The 18502-nt window shown below is 39.3% G+C and overlaps 1 protein-coding gene across 1 annotated transcript in view; it reads right to left on the minus strand.

Moving 5' to 3' along the window:
* LOC122789698 (glycine receptor subunit alpha-4-like) overlaps positions 1–18502 on the minus strand; it is a 2027820-nt gene that overhangs the window by 394218 nt on the left and 1615100 nt on the right. The window lies entirely within an intron of this gene.

The raw sequence follows: 18502 nt of genomic DNA on the forward strand, positions 1-18502 counted from the left end.
AACCAGTACTGGACCCAAAGCAACATAGCTTCCTACCAGGAAGGTTATGTTGGACACATGTAGCAGTTTATCCAGTGTGAGATATAGAAATTTACAAAACATGCGGTGCACCTGGCCTGAGAAATTATTGAGTATGAGTCACCAGAATCCTAAGGGATAAATCAGGCTTGACTCTTAAAAACAGGGGTGCACTTCACTGCACCATTCCCCAGATCTGTTTGCAGATATTAGCCTTCTGTTTGTGTGACTACAGGGAACATAAGATGATTTTGCTACTTGTATATGTGTCTTCTTTCTAAAATATTTCTTTTTATAGTGGCAAACACTTCTGAAACTTAAAGGAAGGGGAGTGTACATACTTAATGTTGCCCTTTTCTTTTTTTTAATTAATTAATTTATTTTTTTGGGGAGCCAGTTCATATTAATGACAATGACTGCAGCACTTATTTGAAAGGTATTGACCTGCTGATGAAGTAAATGTATGACTGCTGGCTCATATGATTAGCATTAGCCAGTTTTTACTAGCAAGTTTGGCATTCATCAGTTTTAGTTGTATTAATAGCTACACTCCTGCATGGTAATGTTATGACTGTCACATATGTAAGTATATATGTGTTAAGTAGCAGTGAGGTAAATATGTCCTTAAGAGAATTAGTCATAATGGGATCAATTTAGCGGATAACCTTATTTTCTATATCACTCTGCAGCAAAGCTTTTTGATAAACGTATATCACATTTTTAAGACCTCTTACTCATTCACATTAACTAATTGCATAATTTAACTGCTTGCATGTATTACACTGTGAAACATTAGAGGCTATATAATTTTTCTCCACAATTTGTTCTGTTCAAGCTGCATTTTACAGACACAAGCACAAGCACATATATCAGAGCAGTCTTTCTTTCTCATTTTCAAAAAAAATTGCAGATCCACTTTTTGCTAATTGATATGATTAGCACAGAAACTTTTTACCTAGCTTTCCCAGAAGATTAGTCTTGATCGTCTTTCTCTCTTTTTCTAACATTTCAAGGAAACTTGGAGTTCAGAGATGACACACAATGAACATATTTTACCTTAAGGTGCTTTGAAGAATAAAATTCAAGCTTATTTTAAATCTACAGAATATTTCTTTTTCCTTTTCTCTGTGTATGTGTATATATCAGTATATATCTACATCTCTCTCTCTCTCTCTCTCTCTATATATATATATATATATATATATATATATAAAGAATACACACACACACACACACGCACGCACGCACGCACACATATGCAGTGAGCTGAAACAGAGTAAAAGGATACAGTTTTGGTGATTTATATGACTTTCTGGTAACAGAATTGTGGGTGGAATCAAAAGTAATCAAGTCAGAGGAATGTTATTAAAGCAAGTGGAATGGACAATATGTATAGCAAGTGACCTTTTATGCATACAACATAAAAAAGAATGCAGAACTAGAAGAGTAAATATTGGATACTATGAGTGAAAGTGAGGGCAAAATAAGGAAAAAAGTTGTGAAAGATAATTAGAATAAAAAAATAAAAAGACTGACTCAAGTTTAGCTTGCGTAACAATAATATGACTAAACAGAGTACACACAGTAGAAGAGTAAATTATAAACAAATGACTTATGGGTCTGCAGTTCTTGGGGTCAGTTGATGGCCCACTCATGTGTAGAGGGATGACTGTTGCAGCTCTGTTTGTGTGGCACAAAGCCTATCCAGATGCTGTGGTTAAAGAGTGTCTCCAGTGGCACCAATAAGTCATGATTCAGGCTATTTAGGAGGCATCCAGGGATATTATCAAAACCCATTAATGTGTTTTTTTACTTTAGAGAGCTAATATAGATCTGCTGCCTAGTGATAGTTGGAGTGCTCATGTTTGATGGTATTTCCTGAGGAGAAGCTGGGGGAGACAGGAAAACTGGAGCTAAGTTTGTCAGCCAGCAGATTTGGTATATCTTCCAGTGCACAGAAGGTGGCTCCATTTGCAATCAGTTATGCACATTTCTGTTTGCTGCCTCTGAGGTTTTCAACATTGCTAAAGAAACCTTGAAGTTGTCCTTTGCCTGGGATTGGAGGCTATCTTTACATCAAATTTAGTTGTTTGTTTAGATTGATGTGAACATTTTTATCATGCTGGGCATAGCACTTCCTAATCTTGGCTATGACGTTTTTAAGCTGGGATTCCATCAGGGTGGTATGATTTTTAATTTAGTTCTGGGTTTTCCAGTAGGCACAGCTGTCTTTATGAATTTATTGTCGTGACTGCACAGGGTTTCTGTGAACAATTCTGCAGAGGCAGTTGTGTTTTAGGGTTGTGGGGGGGGGTTGAGATTTTGACATATTATCCTTTAACAGAATAAGTTTGTGTTAGAATGGTTATTAAATGTTATAGGGTTAACTGGAGTCTCAGAATTTATTTTTATTAGAAGGAGACAGCTTTGTGGTCTGACTTTACCACAGAGGACACTAAACTAGGGGTGTGGGTGTGGGGGGGTTACAGCATTCTTCCATGCTTATGAGTACCATGTGAAGTATGTTTCCACCATTGTAGGTGCATGGACTATGTAGCCTAATGGGTTGTTTGTGTTTACAAAGAATCTCTGGGCCTGTATGTTTGGGGTCATGTAAGTATCCCAGTTTACAGTGGAATAGTTGAAGTCACCCATGAATATGGTATTAGGTTGAATGATGAGAGCCTCCAGTAAGTCCATGTTTAAGCTATCAGTTTCTTAGGTCATAGAGGGTAACCTACAGCCTGCAAGGATATGACATGGGACTTTGTTAAGGAAGTTTGAACATGAGGAAGTGCCAGTGCATTATCTTGATTGATTAGTCTTAAGGTGAGTTTGTTGTTGATACAGAAACAACTCCACCTTTGGTTCTGTGCAATAACTAGCTTAAATATGCATAAGGCATTGTAGCCCTGCCTGGGTGCTCTCCATGGTTTTAAACCATGTCTTAGTAACTGCACAGATGTGCACAATTTCCAGGATGAGTCAAGCCTGGGGTGACTAGAGTTTACTGTTTAGGCTCCTGAAATTGGGCAGTAACACCTTTAGATTCCCTTGAGTTGGTTCTGCTATGTTGGATGGTTTGGCAGTTTAACATTGTCTAAAAAATGCAGAGAACAATGCTTTAGCAAATATTCAAAAGCCTACAAAGGACAGGTGCAGTCCATCCTTGGCAAACTAACATGGTCTATTACCCATACCATCGCATGTTGATAAATATTTTGCACACTTGGAATGACACCAAAAACTAAGCCAATTATTGAAATCAATGATCTTTGTTCATATTGTGGCATCATCCTTGGTGAAGGTAGAATGCTTCTCAGTGGTAGGCATATACCAGCCTGGGACACACTGTCTGAGCACTCCATAATGTCTCTCTTCTTATAGTCCAGGGAGGTATGTCTCAGGTAATTTACAACCACATGAGTATGACTTAATAAGACTGGTACTCGTGGTCTAATGTACTAAGTGCATGTGTGATTTGCTGGATCTTGACCACTGCAGTGGCAGTTTGTTTCTGGGTTTGAACTTTCCTTTGGCGTGGTGTTTTGGTGTGGTGGCGTTGACTGACCAGAGAATGCATGCTGCCCTTTTGCTTCATCAGAAGATACTGTAGGAACGAACCAAGGTAAAACTGTTAGCTGGGTGTAATGCAAAGAGGGGGGAGGATGTAGTGGTTGTTTTTGTTTGTTCAGGACAAATGTAATGTACGTTACCAGGTTAAATCATTGGCATTATCAGTTATCTCTGACTGCGATATAACACTTATTACACTTCTGATTATATCTGTTATTTTAGAATTCATAACGGAGTCAACGCAGTGGCATCTGCTCCATCTTTAACTATCACAACTGCTTCACTTCTGATTACTGTTGTTACTTATTAAACTTCTGACGTTTGTGTTAAATTTGGGTTATGTTTGGCCATATGCTTGCTTTCTACTCCATCATATGGCCAACTCAAAGCATCTGATGTGTCGTTGAACAAGATAGAACTGTGGCCTGCTGCACATCTGATTTCTGCTATTTTCTTTTACTTCTGGCTATGGCTGTTGCTTTTGTTACTTTGATTTCCCGGGCTTAGAGAGAATGCGGCAAAATGGCGGTTTGCCAGTAATTGCTGGTACACATAGTATGGTCAATTTTTGATGGTCGGGCACTCAGTGAGTGCTGCATTTTTAGTTATTTATTTATTATTTATTTTGTTCATTTCTTCTTCCTCCACTGGTCAGTGCTGGTGTTGGGAAATCATGTGTAGGAATTCTGTGCAGTCCTGGCTATGTTCAGTTCTCCGGGGCTGTTGCAATGGTTGCAGGTTTTTGCGGGTTTTTCACAGGGCTACTTGCCATTCTGGGGTCATGCGCGATGCTCCTGTGGATGCTCTTGGATTGCTATGGGGTATGGGTGAGATGCACTTAAGATGGATGTCAGGAGACAAGTTGTTCTGAATGACTGTACATAAAATGGAATCAATTATAGACAGAGCACTACATGTTTTCTAAAACAAAGGAAATGAAGTATGACCACTTCTTGGGCACATATTTTATAGTTTTAAGGCCTTAGGGAAGAAGCATTTGTTTGGAACACTGATCTGTGAGAATGTCAGGATATGCAAAACCGCATCCCTCCTACAGCATTAACCTTGTACATTATTAAACAAGAAGCTGGACATGCCTTTTTCATTTAAGTGTAGTTATTAACAGTACTCCTTGTCTTTCATACATGCTGCAGAAGGAGAATCTGACTGCGAACGGAGCAGGAATGCGGTTGCTCGGAATTTTGTGGTATGTGTGTGCTTGTGAAGAGGCGGAGCAGGCCTTTCAACCGTATAGATGTAGCAGATTGTCCAGAGTTTGTCTCATATTTGGCAGCAGTATGCCATTTGGTCAGTAACTGAGTTGTTTCCTCGTTGCATTATTGTTGTTTATTTAACTTATTTATTCTATTTTAGTTAGTTATTTCTTTCATTTTTACCAAATGTGCGTAGTTAGAAATGAGTCTGGGAGCGTATCTGCTTCTGAGGTATTTTCCACTAGGGAAGCTATGCGTGGCTTTTTGCTGCCGCGAATGAGTTAAAATGGTGGCTCCGACTGCATGAGTGGTGTTGGGGAGGCCGCCAGTGGAGAGTGGCAGTGGTGGTAATGTCAGTAGCTCAGAGGAATCAAGCTCATCCTTGATGCTAAAAGGTTCTAAAGTTGCGAGTTCTATCATCACACCAGGTAACTGGATTCATCTACAAGTAGGGGCAACATGACATAACATAAGTGGTGCTGCACTCTGGATGACATGTTCTTTTGAGGAAAGATTTATTTTATTTGTAGTGTGCTAACTAGATAAATGAGCTGGTCTACTGTTCCTGTTCCTTTTCAGTCAGAAATCAGGTCTGTTGGCAGGCAAGGGAAGATGATCTGTGGTAACTTTGTTTGTTTATGTCTAAACTGCAGTGTACTGGTTGTTGCCAGGCTGAGGATAATGGCAAAGACTGCACAGTCAAAATACAGTAATAGTGGGCATGTTGGTTCAAGTGATTCATTTGCATTTTGGATTGTTTTTTTGCAAGTTTTGGGTATGGTTGCATGAATTTGCGGGCTCTCGGTGGGTTGGTGTGTCCGTTGCCAAGCATGCGTGTCATGACCGGCAGATCCTGTGGCTGTGCTATGTCCACAATGTGTGGAACAGAAATCTGGATATGAAAGGAGAGGCATAAAAATAATAAAGAAAAAGGCAAATGAGGTTTGTCTTCCTGATTACAGGTAGAATGTGAACTGGATGTTAATTCACAATAAGATTCCAAGAAAGTCATCCTCAAATACAAGTGGGGTTAGAAAGGTTCTGCAATAGACATCTTGGCTTATACAGGGCTCTAACTAATGTGGTCTGGAATCACAAGGTTACCCGGGTTGTGGATATTGATAGGTCCTTTCATGTGTGGAGTTTAGTTTTAACATGCTTGACTGGTAGTTAAATTTATCTGGGGTATCTGATAGGGTCATTGGACGCATAGCTTCAGTTATGGCTCTTTTGTCATAGATGGGAGTGGCGGTGGTATATTTCTTCCAGGGTGGCAGAATAGGTTGTCCTTGAAGATGTCTTGGACTGTGTGACGTATTTTGGATGTTTACATGTCTTTTCTTTCTTGCAGATGGGGTCTTGGAACGCTGCGGCTGTAATTTGGAATAGGTGGGTATAAGGTAGCGCCTGCTCGTTACCATTAGAGGGTTTAATTTTGCCCTTTGCTTTGTAGATGGTGGTGTGCAGAGTTCCAGATGCGGCAATACAGTGAATTCACAGATGATGGAAGCAGTGGCGAGTGAGGGGGTTACACAAGGGGAACAAAGTGGGCAACAGTTACTGATGGAAGTAAATGGATTTCAAAGTTGTTGAGTTTGGGTAGAGGATTTTACTCTGCTTGTCAGAGAAGGACAGGCATGTTGAGTTTTTATATCAGGGTTAATGGGTGGTACAATTTGTTAATCTTTAGTATGTTAGATTAACATTGAAAGTTGTTCCTGTTGTGGGCAGTTGCATTCAATAGTAAAAGGAAGCATGGTCATTGACCATAGGTAAAGATTTGATGGGGTGGCAGGGGTCCTGGTCAGTGCCTCCATGTTAAGTAATCATGGTATATGTGCACATATAATTTATCATTGTTTCTTTCTTTGCAGATTGCTGGAGTACAGAAAGCATCATGCGGTGGCTTGAAAAGGAGATTTGAAAGGTGATATTTTGATAGGATGGACATTCTTGCCACTTGAACGGGGCACAAGGAGGGTCTGAGTAAGCATCTTAGTAAGGCATGTTTGAGCTCTGTGTTTAATTACTGAGAGCTGATTATTGCATTGGTATAGGGGGCAAGTAAGGAAGACTTAAGTAAAATGGGGAAAAACTGTCAGGGATGGTTTTGGGGAGTGTGAGGATCCCACGGGATGCATTGGGTCATGATGTTCATAGGAGCACAGGAACTTTTTAGGCTACAGCTCTACGGGTTTTGCAAGCCAGTGAAGTTCAATCCTTACTTTCTTGGAACCTTGGGTGGTTGTATTCATTCATCCAGTTGTTAGAACCGTATGTGGGGGAAGGGCTAAGGAGGTGTTTGACATGATGCTGGAGTTTATTTTAACGAGGGGCATCTTTGAGAGACAAAGTTGACTCTTGAGTAGGTAGTGTTACATACCAGGTTAAGGTTTTACAGATTAGCACAAGGAGCATTTCACTTGGGGTTTGGGTGAATTTTGTACATAAGGTTTTAGGAAGCATGGTAGTTAGGTGGCTGTGTTGGGGTAGATTTATAAACTGGGTGCGTTGTTACAGGGGAGTTAGAAGGTATAAGGAATCCTGGTTGCAGGATAAGGCAGCGGTAGGATACTAGTGGTATAGGTAACATAAGAAAAGAGCTTTTTAGGGGAAAGGCTAGGGACAAACAAGGGTTTAAAATAGTTTGGTAATGAGTGAATTGGGGGTGTTTATGGTGTGGCACATAGAGTATTTTATTGGTGAGTTTTCAGGAACTAGGTCAAGGGGTGCTGTATTTCTGCCATCTAAGGTTGGGACATTAAAGTTTGGGAGTTAGACTATTCCCTACAGTAATGGAGTTGTGGCACATATAGAACTGGGTAGTGGGGGGCTAAAGGGATACGCTACGGTTAGCACTTGGGTGTGAGATTTGTTGCTAGTTGTTTGACTGGGTGCCGTCTTGAGTTCATGAGGTTATAGTTTGTGTTTTTGTGGTGGTTATAGGCTGTCAATACATTCAGGTTGAGCCATGATTTTGGCTTTGAAGGCAAGAGACTAAAAGGGTATGTGTTCTTTGGTGTGGAGGGTCCAGTGTTGCAACGGGGTCATGGTAATCCTACTTTATTTAGTTTCATCAGGGTGTGTTTCAGTGATGGCATGACAGGGGTTTATGATGGGATTTTAAGGTGTTTTACTGATGAGGGGTACACCAAATAATGTTTATCTTGACTCTTCCCTTTATGGGAAGTGGATTGAACAATTTTGGGTAGAAGGGAGGGGAACAGCCTGGTCAGGCTGGTTGGTGGAGAAGAGGGATAGGCTTGCCCTCTTCTGATATCTGGAGGTTCATTTTAAGGATCTGGGGAAAGGAAATGAGTAGTTGGAGGAAGCTTGCTGAATAGATAAGCAAGCTGAGGTAAGGATGGTACTTATTTGGTGGAAGGTAACTCAATAGATGGTGTATGAAGTGAGTTGGGATGCTGCTTCATAAGTAAAGTAAGCGAGCAGAGGTATGGACCCTGCTTGTTGGGCAGGGTGAGTAGGTACGCTGCCCTGATTAACATTATAATGAATGTCATTTGGTGTGATGTGTGTTATTTAAGGGGACTGGGACGAATGAAGTTTGGAACAAACTAAGTTGTCCCGGGACATCTTCATCAGGGGGGTTAGGTTAATATTAAGGGGATTTAAGTGGGTTGGGGAGGTGAAAGGGTTAAATGGAGGCAGGGATGGTTGGGAGGAAATAAGGTAATGAGGGGGAGGGGCTTAAGAGCTTTAGCCTAGTGTAGATGGGTTAAGCAATCACATTTGACATGAACTTGCTACCCACCCACCCTCCCTCTTTTTGTTGGTGGGGAGTAGGGTTATCAGTAGGGATAGGCGGAGAAGAGGGATATGCTTGCCCTCTTCTGTTCCCCTCTGATGTCTGGAGGTTCATTTCCAGGATCTGGGGAAAGGAAATGAGTAGTTGGAGGAAGCTTGCTGAATAGATAAGCAAGCTGAGGTAAGGATGGTGCTTATTTGGTGGAAGGTAACTCAATGGATGGTGTATGAAGTGAGTTGGGATGCTGCTTCATAAGTAAAGGACGCTGCTTACTGGGGCAGGGTGAGTAGGTACGCTGCCCTGATTCATTACAAGGATGTTATGCTGTATTTAGAGTCAATTATATCATGAACAGTTGTAATAAAGATGGTGAGTAAAGCTATGTTATGGAAATTTAATAAAGGTTGTCAAATGTCATTTGGTGTGATGTGTGTTATTGAAGGGGACCAGGACAACTAATAATTATTTCACCACAGGAAAACATGCATTTTACAAGCATTTTATTTCAGAGTGATTTCCACTTGATTTCACCGGGTTTCAGCAGGCTTTGTACCTTATACTAACTTTTCTTTTGAACTTTAAATTTCACATTTCACATTGTGAGGCAGACTCTCCCATTTGACAATTCTAGGGTGAACTGAGTAGGGGGAAAAACACATTACTAACTCTCTTTAATAATATTAACACCCTTAACCACCATCATGCTGGCCAGACATCATGGTTAACAGGCCTTCACTGTTATTAGACCTTATAAATAGTGATCTATTTTTGATTACATTTGTTTCTGTTTATCTAAGATTCATTTCAGGATTTTTACAGTTGAGACTATGTGAATGTTACTTACCAAGCACACATTTCCTCAGAAGTACCTGCTTTTGTACACTTTTAACCTAAAGATTACTAAAATGCAATGATCTTATTTTGTTAGTGATTAGTCTGAAGCAGAAGCAGATCACTTTTATCTTGTTGAAGCACTTTTAAACCTGTTGATTGGGATGAGTTGTGGAGGATTTTAACATGGGCAAATATGACCCGAAGCATTGCAATATTCCGCATCAAAAGTAATTTCAGACATCATGAGACTTTCAAGATAGAATAACGCGGGCTAAAAATGAACAGATAAAGTTTTTGTTCTGGAACCTAAATACACTGAACAGTCTGGTTAGCTCATTATAGCTGAGTGATGCCTCCAACTGCTTGTGGCGTTACATCCTACTGACGCCTCTAGGTGTCAAATACTGCTTGTTCATATTTGAATTAATAATTCCAAAACCATGCTACATACAGGATATTTAAACATTCTATATGAAAGCTTACACAACAGCCAACTCAACTGTATTGAGAGTTTACTTCTGTCTAGTGCAGATAAAGTGATCATAATTGCTGTTCATATGATATGGAGATAAATGTCATATTTTTATAAATATCTCAACAACCAGAACTGCTAAGCCTCATATGAAAGCTCTCAGCTGGATGAAGACAATACTACTGACAGTATATGTGTAACTTGAGTGGTTGCTGAGATATCGTAAGTTGTTTACAAAATATTACAAACCTTAATAGTTAATGGGTTTACTGTGCTTATAATATTCAGTTTAAGACCTAGAACTTAAAGAATACTAACATTATAAAATAGTTTGTGCAGAAGAGTTTACCATTTAAATTTCTTTAATAACCCCTATGGTTCCAAATATATGAACAGTTGTTTGAAATGTTAGGGCATAATTTCAGACTGTCAAAAAAATTAGGCCCGTCCCATTGGAAGTTACAGTGCAAACTTCCTGAGTTCCATTGGAGGGAATTCATTATAAGGGAACTATTTTTGCATAATTTTAAAGAATCAAAACCAATACTGAGTAGATGGGCAACCTGGGCTGTATATTGTTTGGAGCACCATCTCAACTCAAGGCTCTTAGGTGTAGAAGCATAGCTCTTCTTATTGCTATAATCTGTAAGAATTCATTGCAGATGGCTCTACGGATGATAGCAAATGGATGATCACAGGAAAATAGGGCTACTGGATGGCTTAACTCTTCAGTGCTGGTAGATTATCTTTACCATGATTATACAGAGATGAGCATCAAAACATTTTTAAATACACTTTTAGTAAACCACAATGAAAAAAAAAACTGAAAATTAGATCTAATGTAGTACACACAATCAAACAAATAAATGACATAGGTTTTGTGCAAATCTATACTAGCATTCACAACTGAGATCCAATATCAAACATTAAACTCAGGAAAACATCTATCACCATTATATATATGTGTGTGTGATATGGGTGTCTGACATGGACAGTCACATGGGAAATTCATACTTTTCAAAAGTGCATATGTTTATGGCCCACATACACAGCCATTCCATCTTTTCTTTTTGGAAGCAGCTCTATCTCATTTATCATTTATTAAACAATGTGTTTTTATCTGGTTATATAACCCATATAAGTCTGCCATATAGTTTTGCCCTAGCATACTTGGTGCTTGCAGTGTTGTTACACCAACTTGCAAGAGTTCTGCGAAGTTATAGCAGATTGGTCTGAGCAATTCTGGGACACAAATTATAGCAAAGAGACTAGTGTCTAGGTCCAGAGTAACATTTTTAAATGCTATATGTTGGCTCATCATAAAAACTAAACAGTGCAGGTTTAACTCATCAGGGGGATAAAGGATTTGAAATTTGTAGGTTTAAATGGAAGGTTTGCTCTGTACTACCTTTTAGGAAGATTGTTCTTTGTAACCCAATATTGGTATCTTTGTCACACACACACACACACACACACACACACACACACACACACACACACACACACACACACACACACACACACACATTATAGGGTGGTGATTCTTGCCCTTAAGTACTGTTTGTCACAAATGTTGAATAACTAAAGGCAAAAAACATACATAACAACTGTTGTAAATAGACTTTCGTCAGACAGTGTAAAAGCAGACATCTATATTTTGCAATAGCTACTGTTGTTACTGAGCAATTATTATATTATATGCTGCATGAAAGGAGAGCCATAGCCCTGTCAGTCAGAGAAGTTGGCCTCTTGACACAAAGGTGGTCTGTGTCTAGAAGACATTCACAGTCTTGTTTTTGTAGGTTCACAGTCGTAGTTTCAGTACTTGTTAGTACTTTTCATGGTTTATGTTTTACTTTTCAACTTGAATAAAACTCTGGGGAGTATCTCTGCCATTTGGAGTCCAGTGCGTTTGTGGATTTCTTCAGTTTGTGTTTCGTTCATTGGTGCTAGTTCGTGGTGTGTCTAGAAGAGCAGTTATAGGGTTGGAGCTGCATCAAAGGAGACTTTCCAAAATAACATGAATAAGCCTGGACATTTGTCATGAGGAATGAGGAATCAAGAATGAAGGAAGCTGGTTGAAAGTGCCTGTGCACTTTGCTGAACTTAACATGACAGACATTTTTTGTAAGGCTAGCAGAAAAAGTCCTTTTTTGAATTTACTTTGTTTCACTTGAGTATACAAGAAGAATCACACCAGTATTTTCCTTTCTGTTCAATAAAATTACTTTATGTTTTGGCTAGTGGCCTCTAATGTGTTGCTGCATACATTATAAGATAATATATAGCCTCTGGCACATTATTATATGCCATGAACTCATTATAAATAGTTCATGTCTATAGCAATGTTTTACAGAAGTCATTGAAAATAGACTGGAGTTTCTTTAAAGTAAGTGTTTTTTTAAGTGATACTTGTTTTATCATGAACAGGAAAAAAAAAAAACATGGAAATTATTCCAGGCAGAGGAATCCAGAGAGACACACTAAAATAGACAGTTTCCGAACACAGTGTAAGACTGACTCTAAAAGTGCTTATTGAGTTTACAGTTAAACCAGAAGACTATAGTTCTGTTTGGAAGAGCCTGTGTCTAATTTCAGTTGTACATAATACATTGCAAGACTGGTGGTCTCAGCTGCTTTAATCATCCACCATTTATCTGTGTCTGTCTGTCTGTCTATATATTTGTATGTCAAGTCAGCTAGTGTGCAACCTGTCTTAACCATGTTGACTGAGATAAGAGATTGAAAACACAGCTTATAAAGTGCTCTCATTCATGCACAGAACCAGCCTTCACAAGTTACACAGAGAAACCTACACACAAAAATATAAAATAACACATATATATTGGAGGGGCTAGAAACCACCTCACCCTTCTTTTCATGCCTATATACCTAACCAAAACAGACTTCCAAGTACAAATTCTGCAAGTACCTTAAAACTAGTCACGTTGATACATTACAGAAAAAACACTTGATTGGTTGTGATAGCAAAAATTCTTGCAAATCAGATTTACATCCAATAAACTGAATGTCTTCTATACATATATCTATATATGCACACACACTATATATATATATGTATATATATATATATATATATATAGAGAGAGAGAGAGAGAGAGAGAGATTAGATACACCCACACACACACACACACACACACACATATATATATATATATATATATATATATATATATATATATATATATGTGTGTATGTATGCACACTCATATACACAGGAGTGTGTACATCTGTGTGTGTCTACACACACACACACACACACACACACACACACACACACACACACACACACACGTGTGTATGTTTATAAGTAAGTAAAAGTGACATAAAATGACTTGGTACAGTGATATCTCTGGAGTGACTAGATATGTCTTTCAGAATCTGATAGGTTACAGAATATTTTTTCTTGACTCTGGTAAGTGCACACAAACTTTTGTCTACTGTTATTCCAAGATCTTTCACAGCAGCATCACTTTTATGGTTGTATGATTAAAAGTGAAGTCATAATTGCTGCAGCAGCTGAGTATTTCTTGTGAACCATATTGAGTACCTAAAACATCTCAAAAGTAATAATGTTTTCCACTATGCAATGATCAACATATCTGCACAGACACATCCAGTTTCCATTTCTATAACTCAGAGAAACAGTTCAAGAAGTATATAGCAGTGTGGGACACTACTGGCACCTCCTTGAGAGAGACAGGTAACCACTGTGTGCTGGTTGTGGACAGGTAATGATGTGGGATGTGGTAGGGTCAACAGAAGAAGTACAGAGCAGTGTACAGAGCAGTGTGGGACACTACTGGCACCTCCCTGAGATTGATAAGTAACCAGTGTGTGGTGGTTTTGGACAGGTAATGATGTGGGATGTGGTAGGGTTAACAGAAGAAGTACACAACACTTTTGGACACTACTGGCACCCCCCCCCCCGAGACAGACAGGTAACCAGTGTGTGGCAGTTTTGTACAGTTAATGATGTTGGATGTGATAGGGTTAATGCCATGACATCAAGGGAAGGGTAATATAAACTGCAACTTTATCCAGCTGTTTTATCAGCAAGTCACCATTTACAAAAAAAACAAAACAAAAAACAAATGAAACATATAATAACACATGTGTAACAATGATATCCTGTTTAAATTATAAAAGGAAAGAAAGAAAGAAAAAGACATCATGAATCAGACAATGAGTGAAACCACCTCTTTTTCCATACATAATGAACCTCACAAATTAAAAGTAGAACTGGAATAAATAACACAAAATGTGAAGCCAATGGGATTATAAGAAAATGAGCAATCAACTCTAATGCCACTGAACGCCAACTTGAATAGATACATCTTTAGGGATCTGTGACGCAAGCAAATGTGGAATGTTCCTGCAGCAACTTTGGTAATAAGAGCAAAGAACGCAAAGGAGTGGAAATCAGCAATCTTCAGCTGAACCTAAGGAATCACCAGCACCCCCAAGAAGGCAGTGCATGATACCTATGGAGGACAAGAGGCCCTCAAATGAGCAAACATCCGAAACCCAAACGGCTCGGCATACTTACGCGAAAGTGCTTTTCACCGAAGAAGCTGTTGCCGAGGCCATACTACTGTGCGGGTAACGGAAAATTCCCTTTTCTCCACTGTAGTGCAGTCTCAGAGGGAGAATATTAAAGTAGGGGGGTGGGGGTGCAGGGGGGTTAATGCAGTGTTTTTTTTTTTTTTTTAGTAACACGCTTTAACGAAAGTGCTTTTTTGATAAAAGCACTTTCGTTAAAGTGTGTTCAGTCATTATGGATTTGGACAATTGCTCATTCAAGTAAACGTCCCAGATCCATTTTAATGCCTCTTAGTGCAACAGTGAGGCGAGTCTCTCAAGGTAACATGACCTGGCATGGTCTCAGTTTTGGAAGGGTTAAGCTTCAATCATTTACTAATTAGCCACTAGTAAATGTCTTTCATGGTGTCAGCATGTGAATGCTCTTTTGGCTTCTTTATTATGATGGAAGGAGAGGTATATATTGGTATTACCATAATAATAGAATGGTGAGCATTTCCTGTAAACAGACCATAGAAACATGAACACCATGAAAATCAAGTCACCCACATTGGAGCTCTGGTACTCCTTTTTCAAGAGGATACAAGGTAAAGAATGTAAAATGGATACTGCCTGCAGGGAACAGTCTGAGGCATAAGAAGCTAACAGCTCTAAAACCATAGGACCATGGAGAACAAACCACCAAAAGCTTCTAACTGTCCACTCAACATGCCATAGCTAATGATATCAAATAGTGTTAACCAGTGAGACTCCTCCATTGCCCCAGAGGGCCACATTTATAGTAGTCATCCTCAGTTAACACATTTAAAAAATGCTGCATAGAGATCCAACAAAATTAAAACAAAAATGAAATCTTGCTGCCTAGCTGTCAGATCAGACAATATAAGGATGAGTGTGTTCTCAGTACAATGGCTCAGCCTGTCATGAATCCATGAGCCCATTAAATATATGATGACACTCAAGTTGTGCATGGGCAATATCAATGATGACCTTATCTTGATGGAGAAGTTTTACAATGTGCTATTCTGAGAAAGTCTAGTGTTCAAAATTGGTTTCTTAAGGGTTAGATCTGCAAGAGTTTTCTTTAAGGCAGTATATGATGAATTTTTGAGCCCAGCACATTCAGATAACTTAAAACTAGGCTAGATATGCATAGATTCAACCCACAAATTATATAGCTCGTTTCTGAAGTCATGGCTATGAGCTTCTCATAAGCTCTGTCAGAGATCAGGAGAGTGCCTGTAAAGTCTGAAAATGAAAGGTAGAGCTTATTGTGCTAGTTTTGTTAATGGAAAAAAAAAACAAGCAGCCATCTTATATCAATTTTCATAGGTTCATAGGTGATTACTAGGCTAATGACCCTTAATGGCCTTTTTAAGGCTAGACATGCTTCCCAACTGCATTTGACAGGTTATGGTACCACTCACCTTACAGGGGGTATAGATTGGGTATGAGTGGTCAAGCATTTACAAGTTTTTCTTTCTAATAGGGAAATAAGTGGCAGTCCAGGAGTAAATTTATTATTTCTCATCCACTGATTCAAATTGTGCTTGACTAGGTGTAGAGAGGAATTGTGCTTCACATAGATGGGATGCCTGGTCATGAGAAGGGATAGTCTCTGACACACATGCCTGTCCCTCCAACACATCTTATTTGTGTTGCAGATGAGCTTTAGATCACTAGATGAGTTGTTTATGATGCTATTTGTTTTGTCATAAGGGCTGGATCAGAGGCTGCTTTAAAAGCCCAGCATAGATCACCTCTCAGCACTCTGTAGGAAACTGAGTACAAGGATAAGGCTTTGAGGAGGTCCGTGTAGGAAATGTTCTCTGAATCATGTATTCCTTTTGTGAGGAACCTCTGTGGGCTCCTGTTGTGCATACATCTGGTCAGGTACATACTGAAAGGGGCAGTGCATTCAATGACTGGTCTAATGAGGGCTGAGTACAATGGAACCATGACATCTTTGGACCTAGATGCCATATGCTCACTTACACCTTGTGGAATGTAGAATGATTTGCTTAATACAGTAGACCTATGACCGTCAAAGGCCATGTAACTGTTTACATGTGTTCCCAACATAACTCTCAACCTCTTAGAGCAGGAAATCTGGACAAAGCCATAAAAAAGGTGGGACAGAGGTCCAAAAATAGGGACAATTTTTAAATTTTGCTCGTAAAAAAATTAGAATAGTTAATAGAATAGCAGGTTTTGCATTAGGATGAATTTTCTGAAGGATATGAAGTCTGAAACTCAAATATCTGTCATTATTTTCTAAGCTTAGTCTTTAATGATTTACCACTAATTTGCCAAAAAACCACTGTTTAATGAAAAATGGACCAAAAATATGAGGCAAAAATCTGGACATTCTGCGAAAATCTGTATAGTTGAGATGTATGGTCCCAAATCTCCAACCACAGGGTTAACTCTTAGAGTGTATTATCAATGCCTTAATTTCCAAGGGCGGTTGTCTTTCTGAAAGATACTATTATGCATTTTTTGGCACTGAATTTTAGACTGGGACTCTGGCATCAGTTATGAGTCTGTATCAAGCCTTCCTGGAGGAGATTTCTGTCTGTGGGGTGTTATACGACAGCACCTAGTTGGCAACCATCTGTGATCTTGGCCAGGCAGAAACCTTTGATGCTAGCCTTGACTTCATAGTAGTAGATGCCAAAAAGAGCAGCACCAGAACTGATCACTGGGGACCTCTACTACATTTTGGCCTTTTTGTGGCAGTGGACTAACCTAACTTGATGTCTTGTATCCTGTATTTGAATCAGCTGGGTATCCAGTGGGTGACACTGTTTTCTTTTAACTAATTTTGTGAGCTAGTCAACAGTGCCTAAATGGGGGTATTGCCTTGAATATTTTATAAAGTTCCAGTATACACTGTTTTGTCCTTGTCCATTGCTCTGGTGACCTTCTTGAAGAGGTCAACGAGGCTGAGTTGGCATGACCTGTCCTTTTTTAAACCAGTCTGGGTTGGATGCAATGTCTGATAGCTTCCTATGTCATTATTTATCATATCCTGATTATATTTTCCATGGTCTTGTGTATGAGGTTAGCTCTGCATTATGAGTTGATAGTTTCCCAGGTCTATGGATAGCTCATCCTTTTGCAGATGGACAGCAGTTTCAGTCCTCCATTCACATAGCATGAAGCTTGTTTGGAGGCTACAACTGAATAGTGTTTCTAGTAGGCTCAATAGGTCCTGTTTCATGCTATTAAGGAGCTATCCTGGTATTTTATCAGGTCCCATTGATGCAGAGCTTTTGGCTTTGGAGAGTGCATTATGGACCTTTTCCCAAGTGATAGTTGGGAAACTATGGTTGAGAAAATTTCTTGAGAGATGTCTGAGGTGACAAAGAGGGGTAAAACTGGAAATTAATTTATTAGCTAGTAGATTTGCTATAGCCTTCAGCTCAGTGTATGTGTCTCCATCTACAATTAGTTTGCCACATTGTTGTGCATTGCCTTTGAGGTTTCTGACACAGCTGAAGAAAACCTCGTGGTTGTCCTGAGCCTGGGAAGCTACACTTACCTCATCTTTGGCTTAGGTAGACTTAATTAGTCCCCTGAGTCATTTATTTAGTTTAAAGAGGGAGCCCTTACCTTGCTGGGCATTCTACATCCTATTTTTGGCCATAGTTTTCTTCCTTTTGTTATACATCATACTGATTTTAGGATTCCACCAAGGATGTCTGTATTTTTTTAAAGTTTTTCCTGTGGTGCAGATACCACTGCCTCTTTGCAGCTGTATTCAGGAATGTGAAGGGATTTTGTGAACAACTCCGTATACCCAGCAGTGTTACCTGAGTTTGGGGAGTCTTGAAATTTTGCTAAGCAGTCACTTAAAAGTAAGAAATTTGTCTTGGAATAATTCCTAAAGTAGACTGCTTTATGGTCAGACCTGACCAGTGGGGGGTGGGGGTGGTGGGTGGTGGTGGTGATGCAACATTCCTCCGTGTTCATGAGAAATAAATCATGGATGTTTGCACCCCTGATGGTTGTCCAGGGCATCTGTGTTGGCAAATTCCTTAAATCTTTGTGCCTGCA

This window comes from Protopterus annectens, chromosome 15.part0 (assembly GCF_019279795.1).
Source record: "Protopterus annectens isolate FY-2018-M chromosome 15.part0, PAN1.0, whole genome shotgun sequence".
Lineage (NCBI taxonomy): Eukaryota > Metazoa > Chordata > Ceratodontiformes > Protopteridae > Protopterus > Protopterus annectens.